The 23203-nt window shown below is 46.1% G+C and overlaps 1 protein-coding gene across 1 annotated transcript in view; it reads right to left on the bottom strand.

Annotated features, from left to right (window-relative positions):
• The window catches only part of LOC140208439 (uncharacterized), a 91821-nt gene that overhangs the window by 5333 nt on the left and 63285 nt on the right, over positions 1-23203 (bottom strand). The gene's annotated exons all lie outside the window — the stretch shown is intronic.

The raw sequence follows: 23203 nt of genomic DNA, 5'->3' as shown, positions 1-23203 counted from the left end.
TATACAAAATTATGAGGGTATAGATAGGGTAAATGCAAGCAGCTTTTTCCACTGAGGTTGGGTGGGATGACAACCAGAGGTCATGGGTAAGTGGAGAAGGTGAAAATTTAACAGGAACATTTGGAAAAGCTCTTTACTGAAATGGTCGTGAGAGTGTGGAATGAGATGTCAACTCAAGTGGTGAATATGAGCTCGGTTTCACCATTTAAAAGAAGTTTGGATGGGAGCCTGGATGGCAGGCATCTGAAGGCGAAAGTCCCAGTGCAGGTATTTGCAGTAGAGACCTTAAATGTTTTTTTCGGCATTGACTAGATGGGCCAAATACCCTGTTTCCGTACTGAACTTCTCCATGTTACTATGACAGAGAAGCTGGACAAACTTGTTTGGAAGGAAAAGGTAGGAGTGACAATGGAGCAGCAATGGCTGGAGCTTCTGGGAGCAATTCAGGAGCTGAGTGATAGATACATCCCAAAGAAGTGGAAGCATTGGAAATGCAGGAAGACACAACTGTGGATGAAATGAGAAGCCAAAGCCAACATAAAAGCCAAAGAGAGGGCAAACAAAAGAGCAAAAATGACTGGGAAGCTTTTAGAAACCAACAGATGATGACTAAAAAAAAAAGTCAGATGGGCTCAGGCGGTGGAATTATGATATTGTAGTCATTAGTGAGTCTTGGTATCACCCAACAGTCTGAGGCATTTAGGGGAACAAAATATCCAGGGCCTCAATATCTCTTGAAAACCAAGGTACCCTGCACCAGTTACCTTTCAACTTTTATTTTGGTAGGCACATACAATCCCTACACCCTCAAAATTTCACTTCTGAAGGCCTCCCACTTACCAAGTACTCCTTTGCCAGGAAACAGCCTGTCCCAAACCACACTTGTTAGATCCTTTCTGATATCATTAAAATTGACCTTTCTCCAATTTAGAATCTCAACCCATGGTCCAGACCTCTCTTTTCCCATATTTATCCTGAATTTCATGGCATTATGGTCACTAATTTCTGTCACCAGCCCCGTATCATTTCCTAACAGATCATTGCACACTTCTGCATCGGGAATTCTACGTACTGATTAAGGGCACATTTGACAACCTACACCCCATCTTGTCCTTTTACAGTATGGGATTCACAGTCAATACATGGAAAGTTAAAATCATTTACTGAATCAACTTTTGTTCCTTGGCATGGTCTGCGATCTCTCTACAAATTTGTCCCTCTAAATCCCTCAGATGTTGGGTGCAACCAAATCCCAGTAATGGCTACAATATCATAATTCCCTGTCCTGAGCTCATCTGGCTTTCCTGCGATGCTTCTTGCATTGTGATATACACAGCTCAGCACATTCATTGCACCATTCACAACACGCTGGAGGTACTCAGCAGGTCGGGCAGCATCCGTGGAAATGATCAGTTAACATTTCGGGCCATAACCCTTCGTCAGGACTGAAGAGGGTAGGGGCAGAGGCCCAATAAAGAAGGTGGCGGGAGGGTGGGGAGGAGAAGGCTCCAGGCTCAACCATTTGATTGCTGACTGTATCTGGTGTCTGAACAACATCTGACTGGTGTCAAGAAAACAACCTCCCCTCATTGTCACAAAACATGCATCATCGCTGTCGCAGTTTATGTTCCACTGGATGCTAATGCTAAAGTAGCCATGAAAGACCTCAGTGCTGCTATTAGCAAGCTGCAGACATTGCATCCAGATGGAGCTTTGACTGTCGCTGGGGACTTTAATCATTGTAACCTACGTACCGTGCTTCCAAGATTTTACCAAAATGTATTATGCACCACCACGTGGAATAAAACCTCAGATCATGTGTACACAAATGTGGCTGATGCTTGCAAACTCACTACCCTCCCCCACCTGGGAAAGTCCGACCGTCTTTCATTGTTTCTGCTTCCCAAGTATAGCCCGGTCACTAAACGTGTGAAACCCACAATGAAGACTATTAAGATCTGGCTGGAGGATGCTGACTCTGCTCTTCAGCACCAATTCCAGCACACAGACTGGAGCATGTTTGCTGCCCATGCCACCACAGACTCTCAGATTAACATTGATTTATAAACCAACTCTGTCCTTGAGCACATCAACAAGTGTGTAGATAGAGAGACATCACTAAAACAAATAAAAGTTTTCCCCAGTCAGAAACCATGGATGAACAGAGAGGTTCACCTCCTGCTCAAAGCCAGAGATTCAGCCTTCAGGTCTGGAGACCAGGAGGCTTACAGCTCAGCCAGGGCTAACCTGAGGAGGGGAATCTCTCAGGCTAAACACATTTACAAACAGAGAATCGAGGAGCATTTCAACTCCTCTGACCCCCAGCCCATGTGGCATAGCATACAGGTCATTACAGACTTCAAACCTCCTAGTACTGTGCCCCCTTCCAGCTCTGCTACCCTCCCTGATGAGCTCAATTACTTCTACATTCGCTTTGATCGAGGGAACAAGGAGGTCACCCTCAAAGCGGATCTCCCACCTGGTGAACTGTCTCTCTCACTTTCCACCTCCGATGTTTGTGGACCCTGAGCAGGGTGAATGTATGGAAGGCAGCTGGTCCGGATGCAATACCTGGCCGTGTGGTCAGAGTCTGTGCAGGACAGTTGGCCGGGGTCTTCACAGACATTTTTAATCTGTCCCTGGCCCAGGGTGTTGTCCCCCACAAGCTTCAAGATCACCACCATCGTGCCAGTGCCGAAGCATTCCACTGCCACGAGCCTGAATGATTTCCGCCCAGTTGCACTCACCCCCATCATTGCAAAGTGCTTTGAGAGACTGGTTCTGTCACATCTGAAATCCTGTCTGCCCACTATCCTGGACCCCCATCAATCTGCCTATCGCACCAACATGTCAACAGAGGACACCATCTCCACGGCACTTCACTCTGCCCTGACCCACCTGGACAGCCCCAACTCTTACGTCAGAATGCTGTTCAATGACTTTAGTTCGGCATTCAATTCTGTAAGCCCCTTCAAGCTGATCACCAAACTTCGCCAGCTTGCTATCAGCTCATCCATCTACAATTGGACCTTGGACTTTCTGACTAACAGACCCCAATCAGTTAGATAACCTCTCCTCCTCCACTCTCACCCTGAACACCGGCGTGCCTCAAGGCTGTGTGCTGAGCCCTCTTCTGTACTCCCTCTTCACCTATGACTGCGTTCCTGTACATGGTTCTAACTCCATAATCAAGTTCGCAGAGGCCACCATGGTGGTTGGCCAGATCAGAGGGGATGACGAGACAGCCTACAGGGATGAGGTCCAGCACCTGGCCGCGTGGTGTACCAACGACAATCTGGCCCTTAACACCCAGAAGACCAAGATCATTGTGGACTTAAGGCATGCTAGGAGCCACACTCCCAATCTACATCAACGGAACTGTAGTGGATCGTGTATCAAGCTTCAAATTCCTTGGTGTCCACATTTTCGAGGATCTCACCTGGTCCCTGAACTCCTCCATCTTGATCAAAAAGGCGCAACAGCGTCTTTACTTCCTGCGGAGCATCAATAAAGCTCACCTCTGTCCCAGGATATGACAGACTTTTACCACTGTACCATTGAGAGCATACTCACCAACTGCATCTCAGTGTTAAACCATAGAAACCACAGAAAGTACAGCACAGAAACAGGCCCTTTGGCCCCTCTTGGCTGTGCCAAACCATTTTCTGCCTAGTCCCACTGACCTGCGCACGGACCATATCCCTCCATACACCTCCCATCCATGTATCTGTCCAATTTATTCATAAATGTTAAAAAAAGAACCCACATTTACCACCTCGTCCGGCAGCTCATTCCATACACCCACCAATCTCTGTGTGAAGAAGCCCCCCCTAATGTTCCCTTTAAACTTTCACCCCTCACCCTTAACCCATGTCCTCTGGTTTTTTTCTTCCCTTGCCTCAGTGGAAAAAGCCTGCTTGCATTCACTCTATCTTATACCCATCATAATTTTATATACCTCTATCAAATCTCCCCTCATTCTTCTACGCTCCAGGGAATAAAGTCCTAACCTATTCAACCTTTCTCTGTAACTGAGTTTCTCAAGTCCCGACTACATCCTTGTAAACCTTCTCTGCACTCTTTCAACCTTATTTATATCCTTCCTGTAATTTGGTGACCAAAACTGAACACAATACTCCAGATTCAGCCTCACCAATGCCTTATACAATCTCATCATAACATTCCAGTTCTTATACTCAATACTTTGATTAATAGGCCAATGTACCAAAAGCTCTCTTTACGACCCTATCTACCTGTGACGACACTTTTAGGGAATTTTGTATCTGTATTCCCAGATCCCTCTGTTCCACTGCACTCCTCAGTGCCTTACCATTAACCCTGTATGTTCTACGTTGGTTTGTCCTTCCAACATGCAATACCTCACACTTGTCAGTATTAAACTCCATCTGCCATTTTTCAGTCCATTTTTCCAGCTGGTCCAAGTCCCTCTGCAGGCTCTGAAAACCTTCCTCACTGTCTATTACACCTCCAGTCTTTGTATCATCAGCAAACTTGCTGATCCAATTTACCACATTATCATCCAGATCATTGATATAGATGACAAATAACAATGGACCCAGCACTGATCCCTGTGGCACACCAGTAGTCACAGGCCTCCACTCAGAGAAGCAACTCTCTACCACCACTCTCTGGCTTCTTCCATCGAGCCAATGTCTAATCCAATTTACCACCTCTCCATGTATACCTAGTGACTGAATTTTCCTAACTAACCTCCCATGCGGGACCTTGTCAAAGGCCTTACTGAAGTTCATGTAGACAATATCCACTGCCTTCCCTTCATCCACTTTCCTGGTAACCTCCTCGAAAAACTCCAACAGATTGGTCAAACATGACTTACCATGCACAAAGCCATGTTGACTCTCCCTAATAAGCCCCTGTCTATCCAAATGCTTGTAGATTCTGTCTCTTAGTACTCCCTCCAATAACTTACCTACTACTGACGTTAAACTCACCGGCCTATAATTTCCCGGATAACTTTTCGATCCTTTTTTAAACAACGGAACAACATGAGCCACTCTCCAATCCTCCAGCACCTCACCTGCAGACAGCGACATTTTAAATATTTCTGCCAGGGCCCCCGCAATTTCAACACTAGTCTCCTTCAAGGTCCGAGGGAACACCCTGTCAGGTCCTGGGGATTTATCCACTTTAATTTTCCTCAAGACAGCAAGCACCTCCTCCTTTTCAATCTGTACAGTTTCCATGGTCTCACTACTTGATTCCCTCAATTCCATAGATTTCATGCCAGTTTCCTTAGTAAATACAGACGCAAAAAACCTATTTAAGATCTCCCCCATTTCCTTTGGTTCCGCACAAAGCCAACCACTCTGATCTTCAAGAGGACCAATTTTATCCCTTACAATCCTTTTGCTCTTAATATACTTGTAAAAGCTCTTTGGATTATCCTTCACTTTGACTGCCAAGGCAATCTCATGTCTCCTTTTAGCCCTCCTGATTTCTTTCTTAAGTATTTTCTTGCACTTCTTATACTCCTCAAGCACCTGATTTACCCCCTGTTTCCTATACATTTCATACAACTCCTTCTTCTTCTTTATCAGAGTTGCAATATCCCTTGAGAACCAAGGTTCCTTATTCCTATTCAATTTGCCTTTAATCCTGACAGGAACAGACAAACTCTGCACTCTCAAAATTTCCCCTTTGAAGGCGTCCCACCTACCAATCACATCTTTGCCAGAGAACAACCTGTCCCAATCCACACTTTTTAGATCCTTTCTCATTTCTTCAAATTTGGCCTTCATTCAGTTCAGAACCTCAACCCTAGGACCAGATCTATTCTTGTCCATGATCAAATTGAAACTAATGGTGTTATGATCACTGGAACCAAAGTGCTCCCCTACACAGACTTCTGTCACTTGCCGTAATTCGTTTCCTAACAGGAGATCCAATATTGCATCCCCTCTAGTTGGTCCCTCTATATATTGATTTAGAAAACTTTCCTGAACACATTTTACAAACTCTAAACCATCTAGACCCCTAACAGTATGGGAGTCCCAATCAATGTATGGAAAATTAAAATCCCCTACCACCACAACTTTATGTTTCCTGCAGTTGCCTGCTATCTCTCTGCAGATTTGCTCTTCCAAGTCTCGTTGACTATTGGGTGGTCAGTAATACAATCCCACTAATGTGGCTATACCTTTCCTGTTTCTCAGCTCCACCCATAAGGACTCAGTAGACAAGCCCTCTAATTTGTCCTGCCTGGGCACTGCTGTAATATTTTCCCTAACAAGCAATGCTACTCCCCCACCTTTCATTCCTCTGCCTCGATCAGATTTGAAATATCGGAACCCTGGAATATTAAGCTGCCAGTCCTGCCCCTCCTGCAGCCAAGTTTCACTAATTGCTACAACGACATAATTCCACGTGTCAATCCACGCCCTCAACTTATCCGCCTTCCCCACAATACTCCTAGCATTGAAATATATACACCTCAGAAGATTTTTACCACCACTCACAACCTTTATATCAGCAGATTTGCTTAAACTTTCAACATCATTTATTTTCACCCCAGCCACACTGTCAGCTCTGGCACTCTGGTTCCCACCCCCCTGCAAATCTAGTTTAAAGCCTCCCCAATAGCACTAACAAACCTCCCTGAAAGGATATTGGTCCCCCTGTGGTTCAAGTGTAACCCGTCTCTCTTGTACAGGTCCCACCTGCCCCAGAAGAGGTCCCAATGATCCTGAAATCTGAAACCCTGCCCCCTACACCAGTTCCTCAGCCACTTGTTCCTCCTCCAGAGCATCCTATTCCTACCCTCACTGGCACCTAGCACAGGTAGCAATCCTGAGATGTATGGCAATTGTCCCGTTTCGGACTACAAAGCACTCCACTGTGTGGTGAAAACTGCCCAGCGGATTATCAGCACCTAATTGTCCACCATTGAGAACATCTACCATAAACACTGCCTGGGAAGGGCGAAACGCATTATCAAGGATGCATCTCACCCTAACCATGGACTTTTTACTCTCCTCCCATCTGCTAGGCACTACAGGAGCCTCCGCTCCCGCACCAGCAGGCACAGGAAGAGCTTCTTCCCTGAGGCTGTGATGCTGCTGAACCTCACATCACAGCACTAAGCAGTATTGCATCCGTATTGTACTGTCTCCGTACTTTTATATTTGTGTGCTGTAGTACTTACTTTTTATTCTCAGTTATTTTGTAAATAACACTATTCTTTGCATTTCTGGTCAGATGCTAACTGCATTTCATTGGCTTTGTATCTGTACTTGGCACACTGACAATAAAGTTGAATCTAATCTAATCTAAAAAAACAAAGGAGCTGATTGTGGACGACAGGAGGAATGGAGACAGGCTCACCCCTATTGGCATCAGTGGATCTGGGGTTGAGACGGTGAACAGCTTCAAGATCCTTGGCATAAACATCACCGAGGATCTCACATGGTCTGTACATACCGGCTGTGTTGTGAAAAGAGCACACAGCACCTTGCTCACCTCAGACGGCTGAAGAAGCTTGGGATGGGGTCCCAAATCCTAAGAACTTTGTACAGGAACACAATTGAGAGCATCCTGACTGGCTGCATCACTGCCTGGTATGGGAACTGTACTTCCCTTAATCGCAGGAACCTGCAGAGAGTGGTGCGGACAGCCCAGCACATCTGTAGATGTGAACTTCCCACTATTCAGGACATTTACAGAGACAGGGGGGTAAAAAGGGCCCAAAGGATATTGGGGACCCAATTCACCACAACCACAAACTGTTCCTGCTGCTACCATCCAGGAAACGGTACAACAGCAAAAGGACCAACAGGCTCCGGGACATCATCTTCCACCAGGCCATCAGACTGATTAATTCATGCTGATACAATTGCATTTCTATGTTATATTGACTGCCGTATGTACAAACTATTTATTATAAACAACTATAAATTACACATTGCACATTCAGACGGAGATGTAAAGATTTCTACTCCTCACGTACAGGAAGGATGTATGTAATAAAGTCAATTCAATTCAATTCACCCTCCCCACTATCTGTTCTGTCATTCTGGTTCCCATTTCCCCCTACAACTTATTTTAACCACATCACCCTCTCTCCCCACACTAGCACTAGCGAGCCTCACCACTGGGATATTAGTCCCCTCTTGTTCTGTTCCCCTCACTAACAAATCCCCTATCACCCCTTTGACTTTCCTCTGCCAGGTAATCCCCCCAACAGTTTCTAAAGTGGATCCACCTGTTGTTGTGTGGGATGGACACAAGATTACTCTGCGATGGCGATTTAACCTCATTCCCCTTCCTGACTCTCACCCAGTTTCTTGTGTCCTACACCTTGGGTGTAACTCACCTCTCTTCATGTCATATCTATGACTTTAGATAGAGAGGTATTCATTTTAACAGCCAGCAAATCACTGTCAGTAAGAACTTTGATCTCCTCTGGGCTCGATCGACTTCATCTGCACTCTCACACAACCTATGTAGCAGGCCTGTAACGGGGAATGAAGTATTTTCTCACCAGAGCTTTTGCACATTGTCCATATCTGATTTGCTTGCTAAATGACGCTTTAAAAAGTCAGATTTCAAACTATCACTCCACTTCCTCCCACTTTCAAATTCTCCAGCAACTTTTGCATCACCACAATACACACAGGTAACACCAGTTTCTGTATTGTACATAAATATTTCCCCTGAACCCTCCCCCAGGTGACTGACGGTGGTGAACTCAGTGATGGCAATGCCAATGAATATGAAGGGAAGGGCAGTAGTCTGTCTCATTGGAGTCTGGCACATTTGTGATGTGAAAGCTACTTGTTGCCCAGGGCAAAGGTGTTTGATATCATTATGTACCCAGAGAGAGTGGGACAAAACATGTTCTCACGGGTAGAAAGTCCAGAACAAGAGGGGGTGGAACAAGCAACAGACACAAAATGCTGGGGGAACTCAGCAGGCCAGGCAGCATCTATGGAAAAGAGTACTAATGCTGAGTTCCTCCAGCAATTTGTGTGTGTTGCTCGGATTTCCAGCATCTGCAGATTTTCTCTTGTTTGTGACTGGAGGCAGAACAAAGGTGATTTTCACAACAGCTGATGTAAAAGATTTTGTTCCCTTTCTCCGAGTTCCCGATCCTTGCATTTAGACAGCTGGAGCTCAGCTCTGTCTGAGAGACCCATCGGTTCCCATTCCCTCATCAGCCGGAAGCTCCCCGGGGCCCGTGTACGGATGGTGGGGCTGAGAGAGAGGGAAGAGAGCAGGACTGTCCCGGGATTGCGGGTCACGGAGTCCGGAGTCACAGCAACTACCCGAAGTCGGTGTTGGAAACGCCGCCCGGTGAGACCCCCAACCCGGAGACCCCTTCTTACCTCAACCGATCATCCGGGGCCTTTTGTGCCCCGCGCGCTGGTGAGCTCGAGCTTGGTCGGTTTAACGGCTGGGCTACTAATCACGTGACCAGACCCTCCCCCACCGCTGTCAACAGAGGAGTCACGCGATGCGCTGTTCCCATTGGTCCGAAGTGATGTCAATCACTACTTCCAGCCAATAGCGGAGGCGGACCAGCCGAGAGGGCGTTACCCCCGCTGACTCCGTCTCCCGAACTTTCCGTCACGGCGGGACAACCGTCAAAGTAAATGTCCGCTTTCTGATTTATTTCCATTTCCCTCCGAGGGAAGTTGGGGCGTTTGTGAAGCGTCTCCTGCGGCCGGAGTCTGATGTGTCGCTGAGAGGTAGGAGGAGACCGCTCGGCCCGTCGGTTTGATGCCGGTTCCCCGGGGAGGGAGAGGATGAAGACGGTGAGAGAGGGGGCGGACAGGATGTTTGTCCCGGTGGGGACAGGAGGGGCTCATCTGTGGAAATGTCTGAGCCCACGGTGGTGGCGATTCACCACATTGGGGGGCAAACACCGGCAGACTGTTGCCCTGCAAGCGGGGCCAATGGTCCGGGCAAAGTGACAATTATTTGTGTTTTGTTGAGACTGTACCGGGAATATGGTGTAAAATCCCGCTCCCCACACTAACACGGGTCACACAGACCAAAGAACAAACTGCCGGAGGAACTCAGTGGGTCGGGCAGCATCTGTGGAGGGAAATGGACCGTCAACATTTCGGGCCGAGACCCTCCCTCTGGACTGAGAGTGGACGGGAAATAGTCCGAGAAAAGAGGTGAGGGGTGGGGATGGGGCAAGAGCTGGGGAGTGAGAGGTGGATCCAGGTGAGGGGGAGGTGGGAAGGTGGAAATAGTGACGGGGTGGGAGGTGAGTGGTTGGGGCAACACGGGGCTGCAGGAGATGGAAATTAATTCCATAGAGGATTAACAAAGAGGTTAGAGAGTATTTGTTATAGAGAGTGCAATGAAGATTCACCAGACTAATCCCTGGAGTGGTGGGGTCATCATATGAAGAAAGATCAAATGAGATAACCCTTTCATTTGGAGAATTGAGGACTGAGAGGTGAACACATTGAAATTCACAACATCATTACTGGCTGAACCAGGGATCCCAGTCTCTGAAAAAGGGGGTGGACTGTCCGGGACTGAGATGAGGGGAAATGTCTCCACTCTGAGGGTGGTGAATGTCTGTAAATCCCCACCACAGAGGGTGGTGAAGACTCAGTGATCGTCCTCACATAAAACAGAGGCTGGTAGATGTGTGGAGACCGGAGGGATCGAGGAAATGAGGATCGGGCAGAAACATGTGGCTGAGATGGGAGAGCAGCCACCATTCTGTTGATGGTTAGAGGGGCTGAATGGCCACTTCCTGCTGTTTCTCACTTGATGTTTCAGTGTTCCTGTCCAGTGAGGCAGGAGGAATGTGAATAGAAATTAGAAACATAGAAAAACTACAGCAGAACATAGGACCTTCAGCCACAATGCTGTGCCGAATATATCCTTACCTCAGAAATTACCTAGGGTTACCCATAGCCCCCTATTTTTCTAACTTCCATGTCCAGGAGACTCTTCAAAGTCCCTATCATATCCGTCTCCACCACCATTGTTGGCAGCCCATTCCACACACTCACCACTCTCTGTGCAAAAAAAAAACTTACCCCTGACATCTCCTCTGCACCTACTCCTCAGAACCTTAAACCTGTGTCCTCTTGTGGCAAATATTTCAGCCCTGGTAAAAAGCCTCTGACTATCCACAAGATCAATGCCTCTCATCATCTTATACACCTCTATCAGGTCACCGCTCATCCTCTGTCACTCCAAGGAGAAAAGGCCATGTTCACTCAACCTATTCTCATAAGGCATGCTCCCCAATCCAGGCAACATCCTTGTAAATCTCCTCTGCACCCTTTCTACGGTTTCCACGTCCTTCCTGTAGTGAGGCGAACAGAACTGAGCACAGTACTCCAAGTGGGGTTGACCAGGGTCCTATTTAGCTGTAACACTACCTCTCGGCTCCTAAACTCAATCCCAGGGTTGATTTAGGCCAATGCACCGTACCGCCTTCTTAACCACAGAGTCAACCTGCGTAGCAGCTTTGAGTGACTTATGGACTCGGACCACAAGATGCCTCTGATCCTCCACACTGCCAAGAGTCTTACCATTAATACTATATTCTGCCATCATATTTGACCTACCAAAGTGAGCCACTGATCTGGGTTGAATTCCATCTTCTACTTGTCAGCCCAGTTTTGCATCCTATCAATGTCCGCTGTAGCCTCTGACAGCCCTCCACACTATCCGCAACACCTCCAACCTTTGTGTCATCAGCAAATTTACTAACCCATCCCTCTACTTCCTCATCCAGGTCATTTATAAAAATCACCAAGAGTAGGGGTCCCAGAACAGATCCCTGAGGCACACCACTGGTCACTGAGCTCCATGCAGAATATGACCTGTCTACAAGCACTCTTTGCCTTCTGTGGGCAAGCCAGATCTGGATCCAGAAAGCAATCTCCCCTTGGATCCCAGGCCTCCTTACTTTCTCAATAAGCCTTGCATGGTGTACCTTATCAAATCAAATGTTCTTCTGATGTTCGCCTTAAACTAGACTGGTGTTTAATATTGTGGATCTGTAAAAGATAAATCAGTTCTGTTTCAAATCTCATGTCACAGATACTTACTGTCTCTGCCACACTCACTCTGTACACTAGAGAGGCCACTCAATCCGTCTGCTCCCTGCCCATGTTTCTGTTCCATATCAGTATTTTACAGTCTAGCCCTGTTGTTCACTTCACCTCTCACTCTCCCCATGATGACAGGTTGCAACTCGTCACTACTCTGCAGGAGAAGAGATTTCCCTTGAACTTCATAGAATCAGAAATCTAGAGCAGATTACAGGCCCCTCAGCTCACAATGTTGTGCCAATCATGTAACCTACTCCAGAAACTGCCTGGAATTTCCTGACCGCATTGCCCTCTATTTTCCTAAGCTCCATATACCTGTCTATTGGTAATCATTTTCCAATGTCTATAGATTCAGGATCAGTTCCTGTGGATTGGAGGGTAGCTAATGTTATCCCACTTTTGAAGAAAGGAGGGAGAGAGAAAACAGGCAATTATAGACCAGTTAGTCTGACAACAGTGGTGGGGAAGATGCTGGAATCAAGTATAAAAGATGTAATAGCAGCACATTTGGATAGCAGCGGCAGGATAGGTCCCAGTCAGCATGGATTTACGATGGGGAAATCATGCTTGACTAATCTTCTGGAATTTTTTGAGAACATAACTATGAAAATGGATATGGGAAAGCCAGTGGATGTAGTGTACCTGGACTTTCAGAAAGCCTTTGATAAAGTCCCACATAGGAGGTTAGTGTGCAAAATTAGAGCAAATGGTATTGGGGGTAGGGTACTGACATGGATAGAAAATTGGTTAGTAGACAGGAAACAAACAGTAGCGATTAATGGCAGAATGGCAGGCGATGACCAGTGGGGTACCGCAGGGTTCAGTGCTGGGACCACAGCTGTTTACAATATATATTAATGATTTGGATGAAGGGATTAAAACATCAAGTTTTCTGATGACACAAAGCTGGGTGACAGTGTGAAATGTGAGCAGGACGTATGAGAATGCAGGGTGACTTGGACAGGCTGGGTGAGTGGGCGGATGCATAGCAGATGCAGTTTAATGTGGATAAATGTGAGGTTATCCACTTTGCTGGCAAGAACAGGAAGGCAGATTACGATCTAAATGGTGTCAAGTTAGGAAAAGGGGAAGTACAACGAGATCTAGGTGTTCTTGTACATCAGTCACTGAAAGCAAGCATGCAGGTACAGCAGACAGTGAAGCAAGCTAATGGCATGCTGGCCTTCATAACAAGAGGAATTGAGTATTAGAGCAAAGAAGTCCTTCTGCAGTTGTACAGGGCCCTAGTGAGACCACACCTGGAGTAGTGTGTGCAATTTTGGTCTCCAAATTTGAGGAAGGACATTCATGCTATTGAGGGAGTGCAGCGTAGGTTCACAAGATTAATTCCCGGGATGGCGGGACTGTCATATGTTGAAAGATTTGAGCGATTGGGCTTGTATACTCTGGAATTTAGAGGGATGAGAGGGGATCTTATTAAAACATAAGATTATTAAGGGATTGGACACGCTGGAGGCAGGAAGCATGTTCCCACTGATGGGTGAGTCCAGAACCAGAGGCCACAGTTTAAGAATAAGGGGTAGGCCATTTAGAACGGAGTTGAGGAAAAACTTTTTCACCCAGAGAGTGGTGGATATATGGAATGTTCTGCCCCAGAAGGCTGTGGAGGCCAAGTCTCTGGATGCTCTCAAGAAAGAGATGGATAGAGTTCTTAAAGATAGAGGAATCAAAGGTTATGGGGAGAAGGCAGGAACTGGATACTGATTGTGGGCGATCAGCCATGATCACAGTGAAAGGTGGTTCTGACTCTAAGGGCTGAATGGCCTACTCCTGCACCTATTGTCGATTGTCCAAGTGTCTTAAAAGACCCTATTGTATCCACGTCTACCGATGTCTCTGGCTGTGCATTCCACACACCCACCACTCTTTGACATCTCCTGTGCGCCTGGGTCCAAGCACCTTAAAACTATGCCCCTCGTGTTAGGCATTTCAGCCCTGGGAAAAAGCCTCTGGCTATTCACACGACCAATATCTCTCATCATCTTATACACCTGCATGATTTTCTCCAGGCTGAATAAGACGATGAGCTCCCTGTGTATTTGAAGTTCTTCAGTGCTGTGAAATAATTTAGCTAAACTCCTTCTTCGCTGCTCTTTTCAACGTTTTCGGTCATTTTCACTCATTTCAAAGGACTGTGCCTCAGACAGCTGGGTTGTTGCAATGCGCCTCTAAAGTCTGACAGCAGACTAGCGAATGATTCTTCGATGGAGCAGATTCAGAAACCAATGAGATGCCGGCCTGAGTCAGGGCTTTGAGGCTCCAGAGAGCGATGGGGTCTAGAGTTTATGGGGAGGAGGAGGAATCTGACCAGCAGGATGTGCCTATAAATCAAAGATGAGAAACATTTAGAAACATTGATTGAAAAAAAAAGTGGGTTCTGCAAAATACTGGAATAAATCAGCAGATCAGGCAACGAATGTGGAGAGGAATAAATAGACAACATTCAGGCCGAACCCCTTCAGCATGCCCAGGCTGTGTACTCCTCTGCTTAGTCGCTGCCTGAACTGCAAAGTTCCTCCAGCATTTTGTGTGTGTACGTCTCTGTATTTCCAGCAACTGCAGAATCTCTTGTGTTTTATATCTACATCTGTAAGAGGATTGTACTTTGGCATTAGATACACATTGATATTGAGTATATTGTTTATGGGAGCCACTTTCTGCGTTAAAACAGCTGCTGAATTTTCTACACACACAAAAAAAAGCTATGGACGTGGAACTGGTGCTTGCAGAAACTTTTAATGGCACCGTGATTACCAATAAAGCCCTGCGATATAAAGTTCGCCGTCGCCGAAGCACCGATCAAATGCGCAAGCGTCAGGGCTGTTCCGTTGCCGAATATCACGCATGCGCGCAGTACACGCTAAGCTTAAGGAGATCGGCTGTAGGGAGACTGTTGCGGGGTGGGGAGAAGGGAGGTTGGTGGGGTTTCAACACCGACTTCGGGACAGTTGCTGTGAGCTCCGGACTCCGTGACCCGAAATCCTGGGACAGTCCTGCTCTCTTCCCTCTCTCTCAGCCCCACCATCCGTACACGGGCTCCGGGGAGCTTCCGGCTGAGAGGGAATGGGAACCGATGGATCTCTCAGACAGAGCTGAGCTCCAGCTGTCTAAATGCAAGGATTGGGAACTCGGAGAAAGGGAACAAAATCTTTTACATCAGCTGTTGTGAAAATCACCTTCATTCTGCCTCCAATCACAACCAAGAGAAAATCTGCAGAGAGGGCACAGTTTTAAGGTGCTTGGAAGTAGGTACGAAGGAGATGTCAGGGGTGTTGTGTTCTTTATACGTACCGTGGGTTACTAATAACAAACCATATTCTGCAGAATTGAACTTCTACTTAACAGCAGCAAAACCACGTCTTACACTGCCATGCTTCTCTATCATTCTTCATTTCTGCTCATGTTAGTAACTCTGTCCAGTCACGTCATGACACGTGATATCACCACAAGGGGTAAGTTTTTTTACACAGAGTGGTGAGTGCGTGGAATGGGCTGCGGCAGCTGTGATGAAGCCGGATACAATAGGGTCTTTTAAGAGGATCCTGGATAGGTACATGGCACGTAGAAAAATACAGGGCTATGGGGAACTCTAGGGAATTTCTGAAGTAAGTAATGTCTGGCACAGCATTGTGGGCCAAAGGGCCTGTATTGTGTTGTATAAATGGGGAAGTCACTTACCCATGACCTCTGGTTGTCGTCCCACCCAACATCAGTGGAAAAAGCTGCTTGCATTTACCCTATCTATACCCTCATAATTATGCCTACTTCCAACAAAGCCTTTTTTTAGGTGAATATGATGATGAGGGGCATTGATCATGTGGATAGCCAGAGGCTTTTCCCAGGGCTGAAATGGCTAACACGAGGGGCATAGTTTTAAGCTGCTTGGAAATAGATACCGAGGGGATGTCAGGGGTAAGTTTTTTTTACACAGAGAGTGGTGGGTGTGTGGAATGCACTGCCAGCAGTGGTGGCCGAGGCAGATAAAATAGGGTCTTTTAACAGCCTCTTAGATAGGTACATGGTGCTTAGAAACATAGAGGTCTATGTGCTAGGGAAATTCCAGGCAGTTTCTAGAGTAAGTTTCATGGTTGGAACAACATTGTGGGCTGAATGGCCTGGAATATGCTGTAGATTTCTATGTTCTATGTTGAACAGTGAAATAACTTTGGCTATCCTACAATCCTCTGATAACTCTCCCATTACTAAGGATGATTTAATTATCTCTGCTGGGGCCCCGACGATTTCTGCACTTGCCTCCCATGGGGACCGAGGGCGCACCTTGTCATGCCCTGGAGATTTATCCACCCTCTTCTTTAATCTGTACAGGGTCCACGATTTTAATGCTGCTTTTCCACACTCTCATTGACACTGTGTCCATCTGAGTAAATAGAAATGAAAAAAATATTTAAGATCTCCCCCATCTGCTTTGGTTCCAGCCATGGATTGCCATTCCGGTCTTCCAGAGGACCAACTTTGTGCCTTGCAATCCTTTTGCTTTTAATCTATCTCCAGAATCCCTGAGGATTATCCTTCATCTTTTCTGCGAGGGGAATCTCATGCCGCCTTTTAGCCCTCCTGATTTATTTCTTATACTCCATTTCAACCTGCCTGCCTATCCCTGTTATGCAACTCCATTTTGTGCTTCATCAGGGTCTCAATATCTCTTGAAATCTAAGGTTCCCTACAGTTTCTATCTTTACCTTTTATTCTGACAAGCACATACCCGCTTTGTACTTTCAAAATTTCGCTTTGAAGGCCTCAATTTACCAAGCACACCTTTGCCATAAAGCAGCCTGTCCCAGGCCACAGTTGCCAGATCCTAGTGTCATAATTCCAGGTGTTGATCCATGCCCTGAACACATCCGCCTTTCCTACGCTGCTCCTTGTATTGAAATATACAGGGCTCAGCATATTCACTGCACCATGCTCAACTTTTTCATTCCTGACTTTGTCTGAGGACTGAACAACAACTGTCTCCGCAAACCCTGCACTATCTGTTCTGTTATTCAGGCTCCCATTCCCCCTGCAACTTCAGTTTGACCCTCCCCCACCACCACCTCCCATAGCAGCTCTATCACCCCTTTGGCTTTCATCTCCCAGATCAATAAAAAGGAGGTGCATACCTGGTACAGGCAGATTGGAACAAATGGGGTACTTGTGAGATACAGGAAATTCAAGTGAACACTTATGAAAGACAAAGAAGGCATGAGGTTACCCCAGCAGGCAAGATGAAGGAGAATCCTCATGGATTCTGCAGATATGTTAAGAGTGAAAAGATTGCAAGGGAAAAAATTAATCCTCTGCAAGATCAGAATGGTAATCCATATGAGGAGACAAAATAGATGTGGGAGATATTTTTTGCTCAGGAGATGAACGCAGAGTCTATAGAAGTGAGGCAAAGCAGCATCAAATTCCTAGACCCTGTACAGATTACAGAGGTGGAATATGGGAGGTGGATCAAGAAGGTTCAGTCACTCAGCACTCAAGATGAGATAGTAAATTGGATGAGACACTGTCTTTGGGAGAAGCCAGTGTGTGGTAGCAGATGGCTGCCTCTTGACCGCATCCTGTGACTAGCGGTGTGCCACAGGGATCAGTGCTGTATCTGTTATTGTTTGTCATCTATATCAGTAATCTGGATGATAGGGTGGTTAACTGGATCAGAAAATTTGTAGCTGACACCAAGATTGGTGGTGTAGTCGTCAGCGAGGAAGAGTATCATGGTTTGCAGTATGATCTGGACCAGCTGGGAAAATGGTTTGGGAAATGGAAAATGTAATTTAATGCAGACAAGTGTGAGGTGTTGCACTTTGGTATGACCTACCAAGGGAGGTCTTTCACAGTGACTGGTCAGGCATGGAGGAGTATTGTAGTAAGAAAGGGTCCTGGGAATACAAGTCTTTAATTCACTGAAAGTGGTATCACAGTTAGATAGAGACAGAAAGAAAGATTTCAGCCCATTGGCCTTCATGAACTAGAGTACTGACAACAATAGACGGATGTTATGTTGACTTGTAGAAGGCACTGGTGAAGCCTAATTTGGAGTATTGTGTGCGGTTTTGGTTACCAACCTACAGGAAAGATGTGAAAGAGGTTCAGAGAAAATTCACAAGGATGTTGCCAGGTCTGTAGGACTTGAGTTATAAGGAAAGATCGAACAGGTCAGGACTTTATTCCTTGGAACATAAAAGATTGAGGGGAGATTTGATTGGGGTATACCACTATTATGAGGGACATAGATAGGGATTTTACCACTGAGATGGTGTGGGACTACAACCAGAGGCCATGGGTTAAGGGGGAAAGGTAAAACGTTAAGGGGAACATGAGGGGAAACTTCTTCACACCGACGATCATCCGGGTGTGGAATGAGCAAAGAGCACAAGTGGTGCATGCAAGCACGATTTCAACATTTAAGAGGTTTGAGTAGGTGCCTGGATGGTAGGGGTATGGGAGTGGGCAGTTTAAATAGTTCAGCACAAACCAGATGGCCCAAGAACCTGAAATAATACAAAAATTCACTTTAAGTCCTTTTCACAGCTGTGCAGACCAACCATTCATCTCAGCAGGAATTTTTTTATATGGCGTTAACACTGTGGCACTTTAAGTTAATCATACGTAAAAGAAAATCCCAAATGCATGTCAAGGAAGACTATTTGTGTGATACTGTTTCAGTTACTGTGGGGCCAGGCACCCATGCTGCTCAGCAGGAGCAGGGAATAATACCAATGGAGAGAGTCAGACTGAGCCAAGTCACAGATTGGAGATGGCAGAAATGCTCCATTCTTATAGAGACAGGAAGAGCATCAGGGAATTGATGGCCATTCCAGATACCAGCACTGTGCCCATGCAGAAGATGATTTCTCTGTCCATCTTGGGTTGAATCTCACTGTTACAGTGTGATACCAGATCAAACCTTGGCAACTCAAGTAATCTCATCTGAAATGTTGTCCTACACACACTAATGGATTTTGTTATTCTTTTTACAGATTAAAAATGAGAAGGAATTTGTCCCCAGGAATCTCAAACACGACTCGCCAGTTTTGCTGTCTCTGTCTAGACATTTAAGAAAAGGAGCAAGGGATTCAATCAGCCATCCTTCCTGCTCAGAAGGTGGGGAGGGATTCACTCGTTCATTTGACCAATTGGTACACCCATTATTTTACACAGGGGAGAGGCCGATCACGTGCTCGGACAGTGGGAATGGATTTACTCGGTCATCACAACTGAAGTTACATCAGCAAGTTCACACTGGACAAGGCCATTCATCTATTCTGTGTGTGAGGAAGGATTCAGTCGGTCTTCCCACCTGTCGACACACCAGCATCTGCTGAATTTGTGGGAAGGGATTCACTCAGTCATCTGACACAATGGCTCACCAGCGTGTTTACACTGGCGAGCGGCCGTTCACCTGCTCAGACTGTGGGAAGGAATTCACTGAGTCATCCAACCTAATGGCACATCAGCGAGTTCACACTGGGGAGAAGCCGTTCACGTGCTCAGTCTGTGGGAAGAGATTCACTTGGTTATCCACACTACAGAGTCATCAGCGAGTTCACACTGGGGAGAAGCCATTCACCTGCTCAGTCTGTGGGAAGAGATTCACTGATTCATCCAACCTACAGAGACATCAGCGAGTTCACACTGGGGAGAAGCCGTTCACCTGCTCAGTCTGTGGGAAGAGATTCACTGATTCATCCACCGTACAGAGTCATCAGCGAGTTCACACTGGGGAGAAGCCGTTCACCTGTTCAGAATGTGGGAAGGGATTCACTCAGTTATCCAAACTACAGATTCATCAGCGAGTTCACACTGGGGAGAAGCCATTCACCTGCTCAGAATGTGGGAAGGGATTCACTCAGTTATCCGCCCTGCAGAGACATCAGCGAGTTCACACTGGGGAGAAGCCGTTCACCTGCTCAGTCTGTGGGAAGAGATTCACTGATTCATCCAACCTACAGAGACACCAATTAGTTCACACAGGGGAGAAGCCGTTCACCTGCTCAGTCTGTGGGAAGAGATTCACTGATTCATCCACCCTACAGAGTCATCAGCGAGTTCACACTGGGGAGAAGCCATTCACCTGCTCAGAATGTGGGAATGTATTCACTCGGTCATCCCAACTACTGGCACACCAGTCAGTTCACACTGGGGAGTGGCCGTTTACCTGCTCAGAATGTGGGAAAGGATTCACTCAATCGTCCACCCTACTGACACATCTGCGAGTTCACACTGGGGAAAAACCGTTCACCTGCTCAGTCTGTGGGAAGAGATTCACTCAGTCATCCAACCTACAGAGACATCAGCGAGTTCACACTGGGGAGAAGCCATTCACCAGCTCAGAACGTGGGAAAGGATTCATTCAGTCATCCAAGCTACTGGCACACCAGTCAGTTCACACTGGGGAGTGGCCATTGTTATGAATCCCTAGATTTCGTTTCCTGTGGACTGTCATTTTGAGAGAGAGAGAGAGAGAGGGAGAGAGATTAAGAATGGAAATCAGTCTGACTTGCAGCTTGTTTACATCACTCACAGCTTGTTTAGTTTTAACCGAGGACACAGACACTCAGAGTCAGACTGAGATGAAGGAGGAAAAATGGAAGGATCAAAACAAGGGAACTGGTGGCCAAGGGTCACTGTAGAGAACTTTCCTATGCCCACAAGGGTGGGTTAATTATCGATTCAGCGAACATCAAATGTGAGGTTGTCACCTCATTTGATCCATACGAGTGGATCTGATTTGGGGTATCCTGTGAAGACCACTTATGTGTTAACCCTTGCCTGGGTGTGGTGTGGGAATTCACTTGAAGACGATACCCCTTGTGACAAGTCACTTTCGGTGATAATTTGTATGTGGATTTGGAACGACGATGGATAAAATCTACAGCGACTGTTCTTTCGTTTTACCACTGTGGAATTCGACAGAATTGCCTTCTCTTGACATTTACCCTGCACTACAAATATCTCTCTCTCATCACCTATTCTGTGGTTGAACTGAACTTTCATAGTTCACCATCTCAAGACTCCAAGCCTTGTTTCCCCTGAGCTCAATAGTTTGGGAGTTATATTTACACACAAGTACACATAACACTGTTAACTTTTGTTTATCTTGCTAATTACTATATTGTTAGTAGATACGAATAAAGGTAGTGGATGTAACATCAAAAACAGACTCTAAGGGTAGTCTATTGCGTCTGGCTCATTTCTAAAGCGTTACGGTTCATAACAAAATTTGGGCTTGCATCCGGGATATGAACAGATTTGAGGGCGTATTGATTAATTATCGATTTCATTGGAGAAATCCCTTTTGATTTATTTGTGTGTGGAAAATCAGCAGGAATGGATGTTGATAGATTTCTGGAAGCACCAGCCTCTGAGGCGTTAGAGGACACCAGAAGGATTGAGTTGTTGAGTATTGCTAAAAGGTTAAAACTTGCTAAGGTGAAATCGACAATGAGGAGGTCACAGATGCAGAGGATAATAGCTGAACATTATGTATCTGAGGGTGTGTTTAAAGTGGAGGAGTTGGAGGTGTTTCCTGGAAGTAAACCAAGTGAGCTTAGGCTCCCGTACAAGTTAGAAAAATTAAAGATGGAGGCTGTGGAAAGGCAGAGGCAGGTTGAGGCTGGACAGGCAGGAAAACAGCCATTACTATTCTGCCATCATCCATGCTAGTGTCCCTTTGCAATCAACTTTGGTGAGCTCTTCTCCCATGCCTTCGTAGTTCCCCTCACTCCACTAATAATGATGCATCTTCTTGTACCTTTCCCCTCTCAAAGTGCAGAGTGAATTCTAACATGTTATGATCACCAAGTCCACGTTTCCTTTACCATAAGCTTCGTAATCAAACCTGGTTCATTACACAACACCCAATCCAAAATTAACTTTTCCCTCATGGGCACAATTACAAGCTGTTCAAAAAGGCATCTCATTGGTATTTTCCAAATTCCCTCTCTTGAGATCAAACACCAACCTGATTTTCATAATCAACCTCCACCCATCCCACTCATGGACTGTTTGTCCCACTCCCATCTGGGTAGACTACGCAGCATCCTCACCAGGACTACCAGCCTCTGGGACAGCTACTTTCCCCAAGCAGTAAGGCTGATAAATATCTCTACCCACCAACCCACCCTTCCACACCACCAAACACCTCGACTTTATCATTTCCTGTCTGTCATCTTATATGCAGGCATACTTTTATTTATTATTTTATCATTTATTATTATATTGTAATTTGTCCTCTACTGTGCCTATTTTCTTGTTTATTATTTATTGTAGTGCCCTGCACTGTTTTGTGCACCTCATGCAGTCCTGTGTAGGTCTGTAGTCAAGTGTAGTTTTTGTGTTATTTTACGTAGTCTAGTGTAGCTTTGCGTTGTGTCACTTAGCCTAGTGTAGTTTTGTGTTGTTTCATGTAGCACCATGGTCCTGGAGGTATGTTGTTTTTACTGTGCACAGCAGTTTATGATCGAAATCACAATAAAAAGTGACTTGACTTGACTATACCGAGCGTCACTTTATGGACATACAATCAATCCGTGCACAGTTTACAAGCTGTGGATATATGTTTTTACTATTGTGTTTTTGTGCTGCATTGAAGCCGGAGTAATAATTATTTTGATCCCATTCATATTTGTCTGCTGGAAATGGAATTAAACTACCTTGAATCTTGAACAAACATTTCAGCAGACTGCAGCGTCACATTTCTGTCTCTCAGTGTTCCTGCGGCAGAGCGTCACCCGGTGACAATGGAGTCCACAAATCAGGGGCTCCTGTTATTGTGGCAAATCACCACCAAGTGGCAGTGTTGTCCACAAGAGGGAGAGGTTTGCAGTGATATGGAGGGGTGTAGGGGGCTGGAAGCCAACTCTGCAAGTGGGTGAAGTGCCAGACCTGCCCCAAACCACCCTCCCCACCACCAGTCAGGGCCCCAAACAGTCCTTCCACATGAGGCAACTTTTCAACATCATCACTGTTGGGGTCATCTCCTGTTTCCAGTTTTCCAGGTGTGGCCTCCTCGACATTAGTGAGACCCGATGTAGTCTCTGCATTCTGCACTCTGTCCCAATGGGATTCTGCAGATATTGGAGATGCAAAGTCACATACACAAAATG

This window comes from Mobula birostris, chromosome 13, assembly GCF_030028105.1.
Source record: "Mobula birostris isolate sMobBir1 chromosome 13, sMobBir1.hap1, whole genome shotgun sequence".
In the NCBI taxonomy this organism is placed as follows: Eukaryota; Metazoa; Chordata; class Chondrichthyes; order Myliobatiformes; family Myliobatidae; genus Mobula; species Mobula birostris.
Note: the sequence above shows the minus strand (reverse complement) of the source record. Positions and strands in the feature narration are given on the sequence as shown.